This window comes from Eurosta solidaginis, chromosome 2 (assembly GCF_040869045.1).
Source record: "Eurosta solidaginis isolate ZX-2024a chromosome 2, ASM4086904v1, whole genome shotgun sequence".
NCBI lineage: Eukaryota > Metazoa > Arthropoda > Insecta > Diptera > Tephritidae > Eurosta > Eurosta solidaginis.
This window is the reverse complement of record NC_090320.1, coordinates 76,074,880-76,092,407: the sequence shown is the minus strand read 5'-3', so window position 1 is coordinate 76,092,407 and position 17,528 is coordinate 76,074,880. Positions and strand designations below refer to the sequence as shown.

General features: G+C 39.7%; 1 long non-coding RNA gene and 2 pseudogenes across 1 annotated transcript in view; all 3 read right to left on the bottom strand.

Annotated features, from left to right (window-relative positions):
- The window catches only part of LOC137242219 (ubiquitin carboxyl-terminal hydrolase isozyme L5-like), a 6,222-nt pseudogene extending 3,727 nt beyond the window's left edge, over positions 1–2,495 (bottom strand).
- The window catches only part of LOC137242220 (uncharacterized), an 88,816-nt gene that overhangs the window by 11,239 nt on the left and 60,049 nt on the right, over positions 1–17,528 (bottom strand). The window lies entirely within an intron of this gene.
- LOC137239075 (ubiquitin carboxyl-terminal hydrolase isozyme L5 pseudogene) lies at positions 11,332–12,230 on the bottom strand (annotated as a pseudogene).

Genomic DNA, 17,528 nt, shown 5'->3' with positions numbered 1-17,528 from the left:
ACTGAAGGCTGTTTTCTCTTTATCTTCCTCCTTCACCTCAACTTGCCAGTAGCCGCTTTTCAAGTCCAGTATGGAAAACCATTTCGTACCAGATAGCGAGTCCAGAGTGTCGTCAATTCTTGGTAATGGGTAGCTATCATTTTTCGTGACGTCGTTCAACTTGCGGTAGTCCACGCAAAACCTCATTTTCCCATCCTTCTTCTTCAAAAGTACCACAGGCGAGCTCCATGGACTAGTTGATGGTTCGATGACGCCGCTGTCGCTCATTTCTTGTACGATTTGACTAACAACTTCCCGTTTAGCCATTGGAACACTACGAGGAGTTTGGCGTATCGGCCTCGCGTCTCCAGTGTCAATTTGATGTTTCGCAACATTGGTGCGGCCTGGTTTGGAACCATCCTGGTCAAATATGTTTGCGTACTTTAGGAGCAGTTGCTTTGCCTTACTCTGATAATCTTCCTCTAGGCTCTCCGTCCATGCCGTGATGTCATTTGAAAGATCAGTCTTGCTAGTTGAAACGTGTTCCTGGAGCTGTTCACAGTTAATAACTATTTCAGCCTCTTGGCATCTTCCCAAGATAGCTCATCTGGTCAGTTTGAGTGGTGACTTGAACTCATTGAGTACTCTTACCGGAATACGTCCATCTTGTTTTGTCATAGCCAGGTTTTTCCTACAAGTACGTGTCAGTGTTGATTTGTTTGCTGCTTCGACAACCCACAATTTGTTTGTCCCACATTCTCCATCAACCTTTGCCCAGATGACTGCTTCGGATTTTGGTGGTATTTGCTGACTCTCTTCCACCAGCACTCGTTTACTGCTATAGCTTCTCTCGTAGCCGAAATTAAGTGGCACATCCACGTTCTTATATCGCATCGTCTTGCTTTGCATATCGAGTTAAGAAGTCCACTCCAATTATGATTTCATCAACAATCTCTGCCACTATAAAATTGTGTTGTATCCTGACGTTCCCAATGGCTACTTCACATGCTACTTCTCCAATTACCTGGGTGTCCTCTCCCGTGGCTGTACGTAATCTTGCTCCAAGCAATGGTCTTATCTTCTTGTTGACTAAATCTGATCGAATGATGGAATGGGATGCACCCGTATCTACAGTCAGTAAACGTTCCTTTCCATCCACATGTCCTCCGACATTAAGATTGTTTGACCTTCTTCAATTTGTGAGATAGAGATTATGGGTCATTCAATTGAGGGAGCCAGCTGTCGCCCCTTGCTGCTGACTCGCTTTAGTTTAACGATTGATTGGAGATCTGATCATCTCCAAATATGAGCCAAATCGGACCACAAATACGATTTTTGTGAATATCTCGATCCATGCGCCACCTAGCGGCGATTTTTTTCTTATTATTGCATTGTCATCGGGTTCTGAACTATATTCCAAGTTTCAAGCTTGTAGCTTATAGGGAAGTTACTTAAATTTCAATTACAAAATTCGTTCACAACTGCCGTGCATGCGGCCGTGCGGCCTGCCTGTCAAGTCAAGCTAAATAAAACCGTTTAATAAAAAAAATAGACATTTCGCACCGCTTAAGATTTGCTTTTAGATACAGCAGCTTTGCCTTTCATATATGGGCATTCATTGACCTTGCTCTCCAACATTTTAGGTAATTTAACGATGAATGGTAAATAATTTTGCTTACGCTGAATTTTTTCAATCTTATAGAGTTTCCGTTTTTCGCATTCATATTGAATTTTTGAACGCAATTTTGTTATTTCCGTCTGACGATCTTCACCATCTCCAGTATCCATAGCATCGTTAGCAGTCGCCAACATTTTATCGATTTTCTGCTGATATATTTTCAATCTATCGGATACTATGGCCATAAGATTAAAATGTATTTCACCTTCGTTATATTTTTCATACGTTTCTCAATTATGGGGCGTACAACATCAATCCAATTTTGTTCGGAAGATGCTGCGCCCAAATCCAATGGACCTTGTTTCAAACCATCAAATTCATATAAACGTCCATTAATTGGTATGTATCCAATAAAATGATAAACATCGTCATCTTTATTTTGATTTTTTGTATCTACTGCATCAAGGGTTTGTCGTGCACTGAGCGAATTTTTGGTACATTACTTAGAGTAAGGCCTTTTGTATGAAGATCAAAAGATTGCGAAAATTCTTTGAATTCAGTAAGTGTTATTCCCAGCTTAATGTCTTCATGGTCACAGTTCAACAGATTCTAAGTATTGCCTGTGTTGCGCATGCATTGTTAATGACTTGCTTTGCAAAGAATATATTATCTAGACGTTTATCGCGTACAACGGATCGAGATGATTCATCACCCTGCACCCATTTATAAAGGAAATGAGCCCATGTATGGGTTCGAGGTCTTTAAATAGGTCAGGTTCAAGGTCTAAACTCTAAATCTCCTCCACTTGAACGCCTTTACATCCAAATTCACGTATTAATTCCGTAAATACACCTGGATCGCACTCCATTAAACACCAGCTGCCTGCGGTGTCGGACATTCATTTCGATTTGAACAGTAGGTTGTAAATTTTTTCAGAGAAAGCAATTGGTATGGTTTTACATACATTTTTTCCTCTGAATAGAAAAGGAGTTTTGTAAAGCGACCACATTCTTATTTCTAAGGACGTTAAAGATGGCGGCGTTAGAGCGAGAAACTGCTTACATCCGCCACCTTCTATAATTCCATCATGGAGGATATATAGAATAAGAGACGTCATTTCAATTTTTATTTTTTACTCTGACTGGCGGGTATTAGAAAATTGCCTTCTACATTCTTTTAAGGAGTTTATATTAATATATATTTTGATTGTTGGATAGAGGATGAATTGCTTAATTAATACGATCCTTTAAAACAATCAAAATTACCTCATGAAAATGTATAGAAGCAATTTAAAATTACCGCTCAAATGGGACATTTCAAATAAATTTAGCAAAAAGTATGAAATGATGTCTCTTATTCTATCTATCCTCTCTGCCAGAGTGCTTAAAATCTAGCTGCGCAGCAATTCTGCACTTAGCATATTTTGTGTTTTAAATTAAAGAGGATATCGCTGCTACCCATTTTAACTATTTTTAAACGGTTTTATTTAGCTTGACTCTGTGTAGCGGCCGGCCGATGTGAATGAATTTGTGTAATTAACATTTAAGTAACTTCCCGATAAGCTACAAGCTTGAAACTTGAAATATAGTTCAGAAAACGATGACAATGCAATAATAAGAAAAAATCGCCGATAGGTGGAGCAAGGATCGAGATATTCACATAATCGTATTTGTGGTCCGATTTGGCTCATATTTGGAACATATGTTACATACGGACAGGTAGAAGTGACATCAAAATATTTTGGAGTTCGACGAGAGACAAGCATGCGTGACGCCGAGTCGAGTAAAGTCTTTGGAAGGATTATGTATTGAGGACTTAGATTGTAACAAATTGTCAGGAAAGAGTCCTCGTAATAATGAGCCATTAAACGTAATAAAAAGAATGAGAAATAATAGGACATTAAATAAAAAATAAAAATTTGAAAATAAAAAAATAATAAAAACAAGTAAGGAAGGTTAAGTTCGGGTGTAACCGAACATTACATACTCAGTTGAGAGCGATGGTGGCAACATAAGGGAAAATAACCATGTAGGAAAATGAACCGAAGGTAACCCTGGACTGTGCTTGTATGACATGTGTATCAAATGAAAGGTATTAAAGAGTATTTTAAGAGGGAGTGGGCCAAAGTTCTATAGGTGGCCGCCATTTAGGGATATCGCCATAAAGGTGGATCAGGGTTGACTCTAGAATTTGTTTGTACAATATGGGTATCAAATGAAAGGTGTTAATGAGTATTTTAAAAGGGAGTGATCCTTATTTCCATAGGTAGACGCTGTTTCGAGATATCGCCATAAAGGTGGACCAGGGGTGACCCTAGAATTTGTTTGTACGATATGGGTATCAAATGAAAGGGGTTAATGAACATTTTAAAAGGGAGTGGGGCTTAGTTCTATAGGTGGATGCCTTTTCGAGATATCGCCATAAAGGTGGACCAGGGGTGACTCTAGAATGCGTTTGTACAATATGGGTATCAAACGAAAGGTGTTAATGAGTATTTCAAAAGGGCGTGGGGTTTAGTTCTACAGGTGGACGCCTTTTCGAGATAGCGCCATAAATGTGGACCAGGGGTGAGTCTAGAATGTGTTTGTACGATATGGATATAAAATTAAAGGTATTAATGAAGGTTTTAAAAGGGAGTGGTGGTAATTGTATAGGTGGTCGCCTTTTGGAGATATCGTCATAAAGGAGGACCAGGGGTGACTCTAGAATGCGTTTGTACAATATGGGTATCAAACGAAAGGTGTTAATGAGTATTTTAAAAGGGCGTGGGGCTTAGTTCTATAGGTGGATGCCTTTTCGAGATATCGCCATAAAGGTGGACCAGGGGTGACTCTAGAATGTATTTGTACGATATGGGTATCAAATTAAAGGTATTAATGAGTATTTTAAAAGGGAGTGGACCTTAGTCCTATAGGTGATCGCCTTTTCGAAATATCGCCATAAAGGTGGACCAGGGTTGACTCTAGAATATGTTTGTACGATATGGGTATCAAATGAAAGGTGTTAATGAGTATTTTGAAATGACGTGGGGCTTAATTATATAGGTGGACGCCTTTTCGAGATATCGGCATAAAAGTGGACCAGGGGTGACTCTAGAATGCGTTTGTATAATATGGGTATCAAACGAAAGGTATTAATGAGTATTTTGAAAGGGAGTGGACCTTAGTCCTATAGGTGGTCGCCTTTTCGAAATATCGCCATAAAGGTGGACCAGGGGTGACTCTAGAATATGTTTGTACGATATGGGTATCAAATGAAAGGTGTTAATGAGTATTTTGAAAGGGCGTGGGGCTTAGTTCTATAGGTGGACGCCTTTTCGAGATATCGCCATAAAGGTGGACCAGAGGTGACTCTAGAATGTGTTTGTACGATATGGGTATCAAATTAAAGGTATTAATGAGGCTTTTAAAAGGGAATGGTGGTAGTTGTATATGTGAAAGCGTTTTCCAGATATCGACCAAAATGTGGGCCAGACTGACCCAGAACATCATCTGTTGGATACCACTAATTTATTTATATATGTAATACCTGCCAAGATTTCAAGGGTTTTGTTGAAGACTGATTAAAACTTATTTGTGACTTACGATTTGATAGTCCGAACAATGGAATAAATGTATACGATGTATTTTAATAAAATGTTTAATAAAATGAATTACTTGTTACAATTATATTTGATTGCTTTTCGTTTAGACAATGTGATTTATGGCGCAAATTGTATTGTATGTGGAACCTTTGATCGGTGATGTAACTTGGTGTCCTCTTGGTTGCGAATATTGTATTGACTTCAATTTGGTGCAACGTTTAATTGTTGAATGTTTTAAAATGTTATTCACATATCGTCTCCAAATATCGTCGGTTTGTATTGTTGCGAAATATTATCGTTTTTATATTGCAAAATGTGATCGCACAATATGGTCGTTTTATATCACAAAATGTAGTTTGAATCGTCGATTAAATTGTTAAATAAATTAATTGTTGAATTATAAATTGGAAAATATAATATTGGTTGAATTAATTGTCGGTCAAATATGATTGGTTATTAAATATTGTATTGACTTCAATTTCGGTGACCATGTGGTAATTGAATACTGGTGATTGCTTAATGTCCGATGTGTGGGTGTTGTGTTGTTTTACACTTGTGTTTTGCGTTCACTCGCGTCTGCTCTCTAATCGTTAGTGAAAATTGCGCGCTGATGACCAGTCGTATTTTTGACAATAGGAAAGTGTATGTATATGAGTGCTGTTACTCCAGGCGGGACGGCACAGGGTGATCAACACCCCGCCCCCGTGAATCCCCCTGGGATTCACCATTGACCATTAGTCTGGACGACGCGACGCTGGTCGTCGTAAAACTCCGTTGCTAGTTCGTACTTCTGCGACTCGCACTTGGCCATCTTTGGCTGGGAAGACCTTCGAAATACGGCCTCGTTGCCATTGCCTCCGGGTAACGATGGATCACATATGATTACCGTATCACCGACTTGTAGCGGATTCGCCTTCTCTTGCCACTTAGGACGGCATATCAACTGCGGCAGATACTCTAGCACCTACCGTTTCCTACGATCCTTAAGATTCTGTGCTATTCTTCACTGCTTTCGGAGGCATATCTTTTCGTTCACAGGGTGCGGTGTTTGGGTAGAATTCACACAGCCGAGCAAGAAGTGGTTTGGTGTGAGTGGCTCGTCGTTGTCGTGTGCTACGGGCAAATCGGTCAGTGGGCGCGAATTTATTATATTTTCCGCCTCTATTAATACACTTTGCAACGTATCCACCCTCGGTGCAACCTCCTTTGGCGTTTTGCTCAAGAGCGATTTGATTACTCTTATTAGCCGCTCCCAGCAGCCACCCGAACTTGGATTCGATGGGCAATTAAACACCCACTCGATATTGTGTTTACTCGCTTCGGATCGTATGCTAACGGTGTCGAACAGCTGCTCTGCTACCTTTAACTCCTTCTGTGCACCTATAAAATTGGTTCCATTATCACTTCTGATCCTCACTGGCACACCACGGCGGTTTATAAAATTGCGTAGACATAGTATGAATGCATCACTGAACAAGTTCTCCGCTAATTCAATATGGGCAGCCCGTACTGTAAGGCACGTGAAAATAATACCCCATCGCTTCTCTCTCCGCCTTCCAATTGCCACATTGAATGGACCAAATAAATCGACACCCGTGTAGGAGAATGGTCGCACGAACGGTGTAACATGGTCGGCCGGTAGCTGACCCATTAATGGTGGTTGTGGTTTGGCATTGGCAAGCATACATGTAGTGCACTTTCTTTGTACCGCCTTTAGCAGTGCCTTCAAATTTGGGATCCAATACTTCTGTCTCACTGTGTTGATGGTTATGGCGAAATTCTGATGGTGATTTCGTTCGTGAATATATTCGACAATCAAGAACGAAACGGCGTGCTTCGGTGGCAATAGTATCGGTCGTCTAGCCTGCATTTTCATTCATTTTTGTTGTATTTTGCTGAGTATTTGTTACTTGAATGCTATTTTTATCCGCAATATCTTCTGGTTTATTTTGTTTTGCTTGTTTACGAGAATTTGTTTGTTGATTGAACAATGTATTGTTTTCCTCATTTTTCAACTCCGGTTTAATGTTTTTTATCAATTTTCGGTTTTTTATTTCTGTCTTTATATTGTTGTACTCAGGAGCCCTTAGGCTCCTCGGCGTCTACATCCATTTTGAGGTTAGGTTCACTTAGTAGTTAGTATATTCTTATTTTTTGTAGTTTTATCTTTTTATCCAATAAGATTAACTTTTAATTAAGTAAAATTAATGTTTGTATTGTTTAAATTTTATTATTCTCCACTCCAATTAAAAATTTAACTTTTGTAAAAAATTTGTTCAAACCACGCGTCTTTGCACTTTCAGTGTTGCCAATCCAATGGCTTACAATTTTTACTGAGTTAAATTTTCCCAGCAGAAACTTGTAGCTCTCTCACCAAATGAAATGTCAAAATGCGCTCTCTCCCTGCAAATGTTTTGTGTCACCGAACACTTATTTCTAAAAATTCTTTAAAATTTTTAAAAATTTTAAGCTTGCCGAACAAAGCTAATGTAATGGTAGAAGGTGGCGGAAGATTTGGCAGTGGGCTCCAGGTTGTATTTCGGAAGTACAAGAGAATGGGGACATAAAAGAGGGACCCTTTTTGAAATGGTACTTAAATCCTACTTTTTCAATAATGATAAAATACAGAAAGGAGTGTATTTAGATTGATTTTTGCTCAATTTAATCATAAAAGTTATGAAATGAATATTGCTTTTTTTAAATTTTGAAACGTTTGCAGCTCATAAATTTTTTTTTGAACGCATCAATTTTGCTGGTAATATTCTTGGACAGGGGTCGACTGCTAATAAACGACCAAAAATGCCGGCAGAGGTGTCAAAAGACATGTTTTTACTTTGGTATCAATAACCTGAAACTAATGCCAAAAGATATTTGTAAAAAAAAAACAAAAACGTTTAAAATTGTATGCACAAAAGTGGCGAAAAAAAGATCTGGATCTTACCCCCGGTTTTGGAGTGGCTCGGGGTCATTGCTCAGATTATTGGTAACGAGGTCAAAACGTGTCTTTAGAACACTTTCTCGATATTTTTGGACGTGTATTAAGAGTCTACTCCTCTTCTATTAACTAAGGTAGTTTCTAATATATTACATGATGGGAAAATATATTCAACAGACAACAGGAGGGCGGACAAGGCAGCGGGTATACTAATTTGGTGGAATATTGATTGAGGTTCTGGCTTTAGTCTTGATCCCTTAAACCTGAGATGTTTGAGCTGTGAGAAGATCCGTTTTTGGCCACCTAACATTGAATTCGACGCTGCGGCGAACTGTAGGCAGGGGCTCCGGAGCCGAAGAGATCGTGTACACATCTGGCCAAGCCTTCGCTGACAGTAAAGATACCAAGCGAGCTGCTACAACTTTTCAGATGTCCGTTCGGGACATCGTCATGTGTATGTTCTAACGAGCATAACGTCTTCATTATATAGCGCACGTTGTTGCTTTAACGACAAAGACACCAAATGCTTTGGGGGAATGTTAGGTGTTGATAGTCCTATGCCGGATATTGATTCGGTGTGTTCCATTAAGGTTCTAGCACGACCATTTCGGAAACAATTTGATATGACCAAGTTAAACCTTCTTGGTCACACCGCCCTCTTCACACGGTAGAAAAGCTTCTGATAGCCATTCACTGGAAATGATCATCATGGGCGGCTGACTTATAGATCAATGGGGTTATTATACAATGGTGTAATGTAGCCATAATCCTCGTCCTGGGCTTGGAACCCGCCACATAAAAGGCATTAATACAAATAAAGCAGAACTTCGAGGTATAAAGGGCCTGTAGTTTCCTATTAGAGAATTATGTAACCGGCGGTGAGATATGCCCTTAACTCGGACAGCCAAGCGCTGGTGTATCGCGAGACAGCTCTGAGACAGTAACGGTGGACCGGCTGTTTTTATCAATACAGAGTGACATACCCTCCAACATCAAAAAAACAACGGACACCTGTAAAATTACCAAGCAAACAGAACATTAAATATGCCTAGAAAAGAGATATTGAGGATCAAATCCACAAGAGCAGAATATTGGTCGTTTGGCCTGCATTGGGATAAAATGTCAATCCCCTTCAACTGCAGGGGAGGATGGTTGTAAGGAAGCAATCACCCACTTCGTCTGTGAGTGCCCAACACTTAAGAACATTAGGTATCGAACTAAAATCTGTTTTGTGCTACCCGATTTAATTGCTGTATCAAAATGCTCCATTAAAGACATCAGGAGACATTTTGATTTAACCAAATGGTTTGAGTAAAACAAACACGGCGTATATTATGTAATAGGTTCCATGGGAACACAATGTGCACGAAAATGGCGATAGAGCGGGCGAGGTCTCTCCCACCGGGCAGCACAGCCACCAACCAAACAACCAGGAAAGTCATAAGGTCAATTATTTTGGTACGCACCTCCATGTATTGAAATGTTGACACCTGTTTCATTATAGTTCCATTTTATTGATAAAAATAAAAGAAATAAAATAATTAAAAAAAAATTTTTAAGTTAAACGGTGCATTACAAAGTCCAAACGGCATCACTGTAAATTGCCAAAGACCATCACCCACACTGAAGGCTGTTTTCTCTTTATCTTCCTCCTTCACCTCAACTTGCCAGTAGCCGCTTTTCAAGTCCAGTATGGAAAACCATTTCGTACCAGATAGCGAGTCCAGAGTGTCGTCAATTCTTGGTAATGGGTAGCTATCATTTTTCGTGACGTCGTTCAACTTGCGGTAGTCCACGCAAAACCTCATTTTCCCATCCTTCTTCTTCAAAAGTACCACAGGCGAGCTCCATGGACTAGTTGATGGTTCGATGACGCCGCTGTCGCTCATTTCTTGTACGATTTGACTAACAACTTCCCGTTTAGCCATTGGAACACTACGAGGAGTTTGGCGTATCGGCCTCGCGTCTCCAGTGTCAATTTGATGTTTCGCAACATTGGTGCGGCCTGGTTTGGAACCATCCTGGTCAAATATGTTTGCGTACTTTAGGAGCAGTTGCTTTGCCTTACTCTGATAATCTTCCTCTAGGCTCTCCGTCCATGCCGTGATGTCATTTGAAAGATCAGTCTTGCTAGTTGAAACGTGTTCCTGGAGCTGTTCACAGTTAATAACTATTTCAGCCTCTTGGCATCTTCCCAAGATAGCTCATCTGGTCAGTTTGAGTGGTGACTTGAACTCATTGAGTACTCTTACCGGAATACGTCCATCTTGTTTTGTCATAGCCAGGGTTTTTCCTACAAGTACGTGTCAGTGTTGATTTGTTTGCTGCTTCGACAACCCACAATTTGTTTGTCCCACAATCTCCATCAACTTTTGCCCAGATGACTGCTTCGGATTTTGGTGGTATTTGCTGACTCTCTTCCACCAGCACTCGTTTACTGCTATAGCTTCTCTCGTAGCCGAAATTAAGTGGCACATCCACGTTCTTATATCGCATCGTCTTGCTTTGCATATCGAGTTAAGAAGTCCACTCCAATTATGATTTCATCAACAATCTCTGCCACTATAAAATTGTGTTGTATCCTGACGTTCCCAATTGCTACTTCACATGCTACTTCTCCAATTACCTGGGTGTCCTCTCCCGTGGCTGTACGTAATCTTGCTCCAAGCAATGGTCTTATCTTCTTGTTGACTAAATCTGATCGAATGATGGAATGGGATGCACCCGTATCTACAGTCAGTAAACGTTCCTTTCCATCCACATGTCCTCCGACATTAAGATTGTTTGACCTTCTTCCAATTTGTGAGATAGAGATTATGGGGCATTCAATTGAGGGAGCCAGCTGTCGCCCCTTGCTGCTGACTCGCTTTAGTTTAACGATTGATTGGAGATCTGATCATCTCCAAATATGAGCCAAATCGGACCACAAATACGATTTTTGTGAATATCTCGATCCATGCGCCACCTAGCGGCGATTTTTTCTTATTATTGCATTGTCATCGGGTTCTGAACTATATTCCAAGTTTCAAGCTTGTAGCTTATCGGGAGTTACTTAAATTTCAATTACAAAATTCGTTCACAACTGCCGTGCATGCGGCCGTGCGGCCTGCCTGTCAAGTCAAGCTAAATAAAACTATTTAATAAAAAAAATAGACATTTCGCACCGCTTAAGATTTGCTTTTAGATACAGCAGCTTTGCCTTTCATATATGGGCATTCATTGACCTTGATCTCCCAACATTTTAGGTAATTTAACGATGAATGGTAAATAATTTTGCTTACGCTGAATTTTTTCAATCTTATAGAGTTTCCGTTTTTCGCATTCATATTGAATTTTTGAACGCAATTTTGTTATTTCCGTCTGACGATCTTCACCATCTCCAGTATCCATAGCATCGTTAGCAGTCGCCAACATTTTCTCGATTTCCTGCTGATATATTTTCAATCTATCGGATACTATGGCCATAAGATTAAAATGTATTTCACCTTCGTTATATTTTTCATACGTTTCTCAATTATGGGGCGTACAACATCAATCCAATTTTGTTCGGAAGATGCTGCGCCCAAATCCAATGGACCTTGTTTCAAACCATCAAATTCATATAAACGTCCATTAATTGGTATGTATCCAATAAAATGATAAACATCGTCATCTTTATTTTGATTTTTTGTATCTACTGCATCAAGGGTTTGTCGTGCACTGAGCGAATTTTTGGTACATTACTTAGAGTAAGGCCTTTTGTATGAAGATCAAAAGATTGCGAAAATTCTTTGAATTCAGTAAGTGTTATTCCCAGCTTAATGTCTTCATGGTCACAGTTCAACAGAATTCTAAGTATTGCCTGTGTTGCGCATGCATTGTTAATGACTTGCTTTCCAAAGAATATATTATCTAGACGTTTATCGCGTACAACGGATCGAGATGATTCATCACCCTGCACCCATTTATAAAGGAAATGAGCCCATGTATGGGTTCTCTTTAAATAGGTCAGGTTCAAGGTCTAAACTCTAAATCTCCTCCACTTGAACGCCTTTACATCCAAATTCACGTATTAATTCCGTAAATACACCTGGATCGCACTCCATTAAACACCAGCTGCCTGCGGTGTCGGACATTCATTTCGATTTGAACAGTAGGTTGTAAATTTTTTCAGAGAAAGCAATTGGTATGGTTTTACATACATTTTTTCCTCTGAATAGAAAAGGAGTTTTGTAAAGCGACCACATTCTTATTTCTAAGGGCGTTAAAGATGGCGGCGTTAGAGCGAGAAACTGCTTACATCCGCCACCTTCTATAATTCCATCATGGAGGATATATAGAATAAGAGACGTCATTTCAATTTTTATTTTTTACTCTGACTGGCGGGTATTAGAAAATTGCCTTCTACATACTTTTAAGGAGTTTATATTAATATATATTTTGATTGTTGGATAGAGGATGAATTGCTTAATTAATACGATCCTTTAAAACAATCAAAATTACCTCATGAAAATGTATAGAAGCAATTTAAAATTACCGCTCAAATGGGACATTTCAAATAAATTTAGCAAAAAGTATGAAATGATGTCTCTTATTCTATCTATCCTCTCTGCCAGAGTGCTTAAAATCTAGCTGCGCAGCAATTCTGCACTTAGCATATTTTGTGTTTTAAATTAAAGAGGATATCGCTGCTACCCATTTTAACTATTTTTAAACGGTTTTATTTAGCTTGACTCTGTGTAGCGGCCGGCCGATGTGAATGAATTTGTGTAATTAACATTTAAGTAACTTCCCGATAAGCTACAAGCTTGAAACTTGAAATATAGTTCAGAAAACGATGACAATGCAATAATAAGAAAAAATCGCCGATAGGTGGAGCAAGGATCGAGATATTCACATAATCGTATTTGTGGTCCGATTTGGCTCATATTTGGAACATATGTTACATACGGACAGGTAGAAGTGACATCAAAATATTTTGGAGTTCGACGAGAGACAAGCATGCGTGATGCCGAGTCGAGTAAAGTTTTTGGAAGGATTATGTATTGAGGACTTAGATTGTAACAAATTGTCAGGAAAGAGTCCTCGTAATAATGAGCCATTAAACGTAATAAAAAGAATGAGAAATAATAGGACATTAAATAAAAAATAAAAATTTGAAAATAAAAAAATAATAAAAACAAGTAAGGAAGGTTAAGTTCGGGTGTAACCGAACATTACATACTCAGTTGAGAGCGATGGTGGCAACATAAGGGAAAATAACCATGTAGGAAAATGAACCGAAGGTAACCCTGGACTGTGCTTGTATGACATGTGTATCAAATGAAAGGTATTAAAGAGTATTTTAAGAGGGAGTGGGCCATAGTTCTATAGGTGGCCGCCATTTAGGGATATCGCCATAAAGGTGGATCAGGGTTGACTCTAGAATTTGTTTGTACAATATGGGTATCAAATGAAAGGTGTTAATGAGTATTTTAAAAGGGAGTGATCCTTATTTCCATAGGTAGACGCTGTTTCGAGATATCGCCATAAAGGTGGACCAGGGGTGACCCTAGAATTTGTTTGTACGATATGGGTATCAAATGAAAGGGGTTAATGAACATTTTAAAAGGGAGTGGGGCTTAGTTCTATAGGTGGATGCCTTTTCGAGATATCGCCATAAAGGTGGACCAGGGGTGACTCTAGAATGCGTTTGTACAATATGGGTATCAAACGAAAGGTGTTAATGAGTATTTCAAAAGGGCGTGGGGTTTAGTTCTACAGGTGGACGCCTTTTCGAGATAGCGCCATAAATGTGGACCAGGGGTGAGTCTAGAATGTGTTTGTACGATATGGATATAAAATTAAAGGTATTAATGAAGGTTTTAAAAGGGAGTGGTGGTAATTGTATAGGTGGTCGCCTTTTGGAAATATCGTCATAAAGGAGGACCAGGGGTGACTCTAGAATGCGTTTGTACAATATGGGTATCAAACGAAAGGTATTAATGAGTATTTTAAAAGGGCGTGGGGCTTAGTTCTATAGGTGGACGCCTTTTCGAGATATCGCCATAAAGGTGGACCAGGGGTGACTCTAGAATGTGTTTGTACGATATGGGTATCAAATTAAAGGTATTAATGAGTATTTTAAAAGGGAGTGGACCTTAGTCCTATAGGTGATCGCCTTTTCGAAATATCGCCATAAAGGTGGACCAGGGTTGACTCTAGAATATGTTTGTACGATATGGGTATCAAATGAAAGGTGTTAATGAGTATTTTGAAATGACGTGGGGCTTAATTATATAGGTGGACGCCTTTTCGAGATATCGGCATAAAAGTGGACCAGGGGTGACTCTAGAATGCGTTTGTACAATATGGGTATCAAACGAAAGGTATTAATGAGTATTTTGAAAGGGAGTGGACCTTAGTCCTATAGGTGGTCGCCTTTTCGAAATATCGCCATAAAGGTGGACCAGGGGTGACTCTAGAATATGTTTGTACGATATGGGTATCAAATGAAAGGTGTTAATGAGTATTTTGAAAGGCCGTGGGGCTTAGTTCTATAGGTGGACGCCTTTTCGAGATATCGCCACAAAGGTGGACCAGGGGTGACTCTAGAATGTGTTTGTACGATATGGGTATCAAATTAAAGGTATTAATGAGGCTTTTAAAAGGGAGTGGTGGTAGTTGTATATGTGAAAGCGTTTTCCAGATATCGACCAAAATGTTGACCAGGGTGACCCAGAACATCATCTGTTGGATACCACTAATTTATTTATATATGTAATACCTGCCAAGATTTCAAGGGTTTTGTTGAAGACTGATTAAAACTTATTTGTGACTTACGATTTGATAGTCCGAACAATGGAATAAATGTATACGATGTATTTTAATAAAATGTTTAATAAAATGAATTACTTGTTACAATTATATTTGATTGCTTTTCGTTTAGACAATGTGATTTATGGCGCAAATTGTATTGTATGTGGAACCTTTGATCGGTGATGTAACTTGGTGTCCTCTTGGTTGCGAATATTGTATTGACTTCAATTTGGTGCAACGTTTAATTGTTGAATGTTTTAAAATGTTATTCACATATCGTCTCCAAATATCGTCGGTTTGTATTGTTGCGAAATATTATCGTTTTTATATTGCAAAATGTGATCGCACAATATGGTCGTTTTATATCACAAAATGTAGTTTGAATCGTCGATTAAATTGTTAAATAAATTAATTGTTGAATTATAAATTGGAAAATATAATATTGGTTGAATTAATTGTCGGTCAAATATGATTGGTTATTAAATATTGTATTGACTTCAATTTCGGTGACCATGTGGTAATTGAATACTGGTGATTGCTTAATGTCCGATGTGTGGGTGTTGTGTTGTTTTACACTTGTGTTTTGCGTTCACTCGCGTCTGCTCTCTAATCGTTAGTGAAAATTGCGCGCTGATGACCAGTCGTATTTTTGACAATAGGAAAGTTTATGATGTATGTATATGAGTGCTGTTACTCCAGGCGGGACGGCACAGGGTGATCAACACCCCGCCCCCGTGAATCCCCCTGGGATTCACCATTGACCATTAGTCTGGACGACGCGACGCTGGTCGTCGTAAAAATCCGTTGCTAGTTCGTACTTCTGCGACTCGCACTTGACCATCTTTGGCTGGGAAGACCTTCGAAATACGGCCTCGTTGCCATTGCCTCCGGGTAACGATGGATCACATATGATTACCGTATCACCGACTTGTAGCGGATTCGCCTTCTCTTGCCACTTAGGACGGCATATCAACTGCGGCAGATACTCTAGCACCTACCGTTTCCTACGATCCTTAAGATTCTGTGCTATTCTCCACTGCTTTCGGAGGCATATCTTTTCGTTCACAGGGTGCGGTGTTTGGGTAGAATTCACACAGCCGAGCAAGAAGTGGTTTGGTGTGAGTGGCTCGTCGTTGTCGTGTGCTACGGGCAAATCGGTCAGTGGGCGCGAATTTATTATATTTTCCGCCTCTATTAATACACTTTGCAACGTATCCACCCTCGGTGCAACCTCCTTTGGCGTTTTGCTCAAGAGCGATTTGATTACTCTTATTAGCCGCTCCCAGCAGCCACCCGAACTTGGATTCGATGGGCAATTAAACACCCACTCGATATTGTGTTTACTCGCTTCGGATCGTATGCTATCGGTGTCGAACAGCTGCTCTGCTACCTTTAACTCCTTCTGTGCACCTATAAAATTGGTTCCATTATCACTTCTGATCCTCACTGGCACACCACGGCGGTTTATAAAATTGCGTAGACATAGTATTAATGCATCACTGAACAAGTTCTCCGCTAATTCAATATGGGCAGCCCGGACTGTAAGGCACGTGAAAATAATACCCCATCGCTTCTCTCTCCGCCTTCCAATTGCCACATTGAATGGACCAAATAAATCGATACCCGTGTAGGAGAATGGTCGCACGAACGGTGTAACACGGTCGGCCGGTAGCTGACCCATTAATGGTGGTTGTGGTTTGGCATTGGCAAGCATACATGTAGTGCACTTTCTTTGTACCGCCTTTAGCAGTGCCTTCAAATTTGGGATCCAATACTTCTGTCTCACTGTGTTGATAGTTATGGCGAAATTCTGATGGTGATTTCGTTCGTGAATATATTCGACAATCAAGAACGAAACGGCGTGCTTCGGTGGCAATAGTATCGGTCGTCTAGCCTGCATTGGCAAATACGTGGCCTCGTCAATGCGACCACTCAGTCGTAGTACTCCAGTTTCGTCCATATAAGGTGACATTTTATATAATGAACTATGTTTGTTCACTTTGCCCGATGATAATAATTCAGCTTTCTTAGTGTAATAGCACTCTGTTTGGACTAGTCTACAAACATCATGTCAGCCTCGCTAATTTCTTCCAGCGCGACAAGAGGAGTGTGTGAACGCTATCGCGAGTTGAAAAGGGAAGCGAGACGCCTTTTCAGGAAGAAAAAAGCAGAAGCAGAAAGGCGTGAGTGCGAGGAGCTTGAGCTGCTAGCCACCAGGAATAATGCCCGAAAATTCTACCAAAAAATACGGCGACAGACGGAAGGTTATAAGACCGGGGCAAACTCCTGTGGCATACCTACCTGTTAATTTTCTACTTTAACAATTATTCGATTTAAAAAAAAAAAAAAAAAAAAAAACATTTTCAATTCATTTGTTGTCAGTAAAGAAAATTTTTTCAGTTAGTTGAAGAAAATTATTTTGGAGAACTGAAGATTTATCAAATAATAAAGAACGTGTTATAAAAATACATTTGTGTAATAAATCAACTTTACAATTGGTGACCCTAGACAGGAAACATGTTTCATACACCGAATAGAGGAAGTGAAGCCAATAATGGGGCGGGAGATTCGTTAATTTCTGATCTGCAACAGCCGCCAACAGCATCACCCCAAACGCCCGTATATCAAAGGAATTT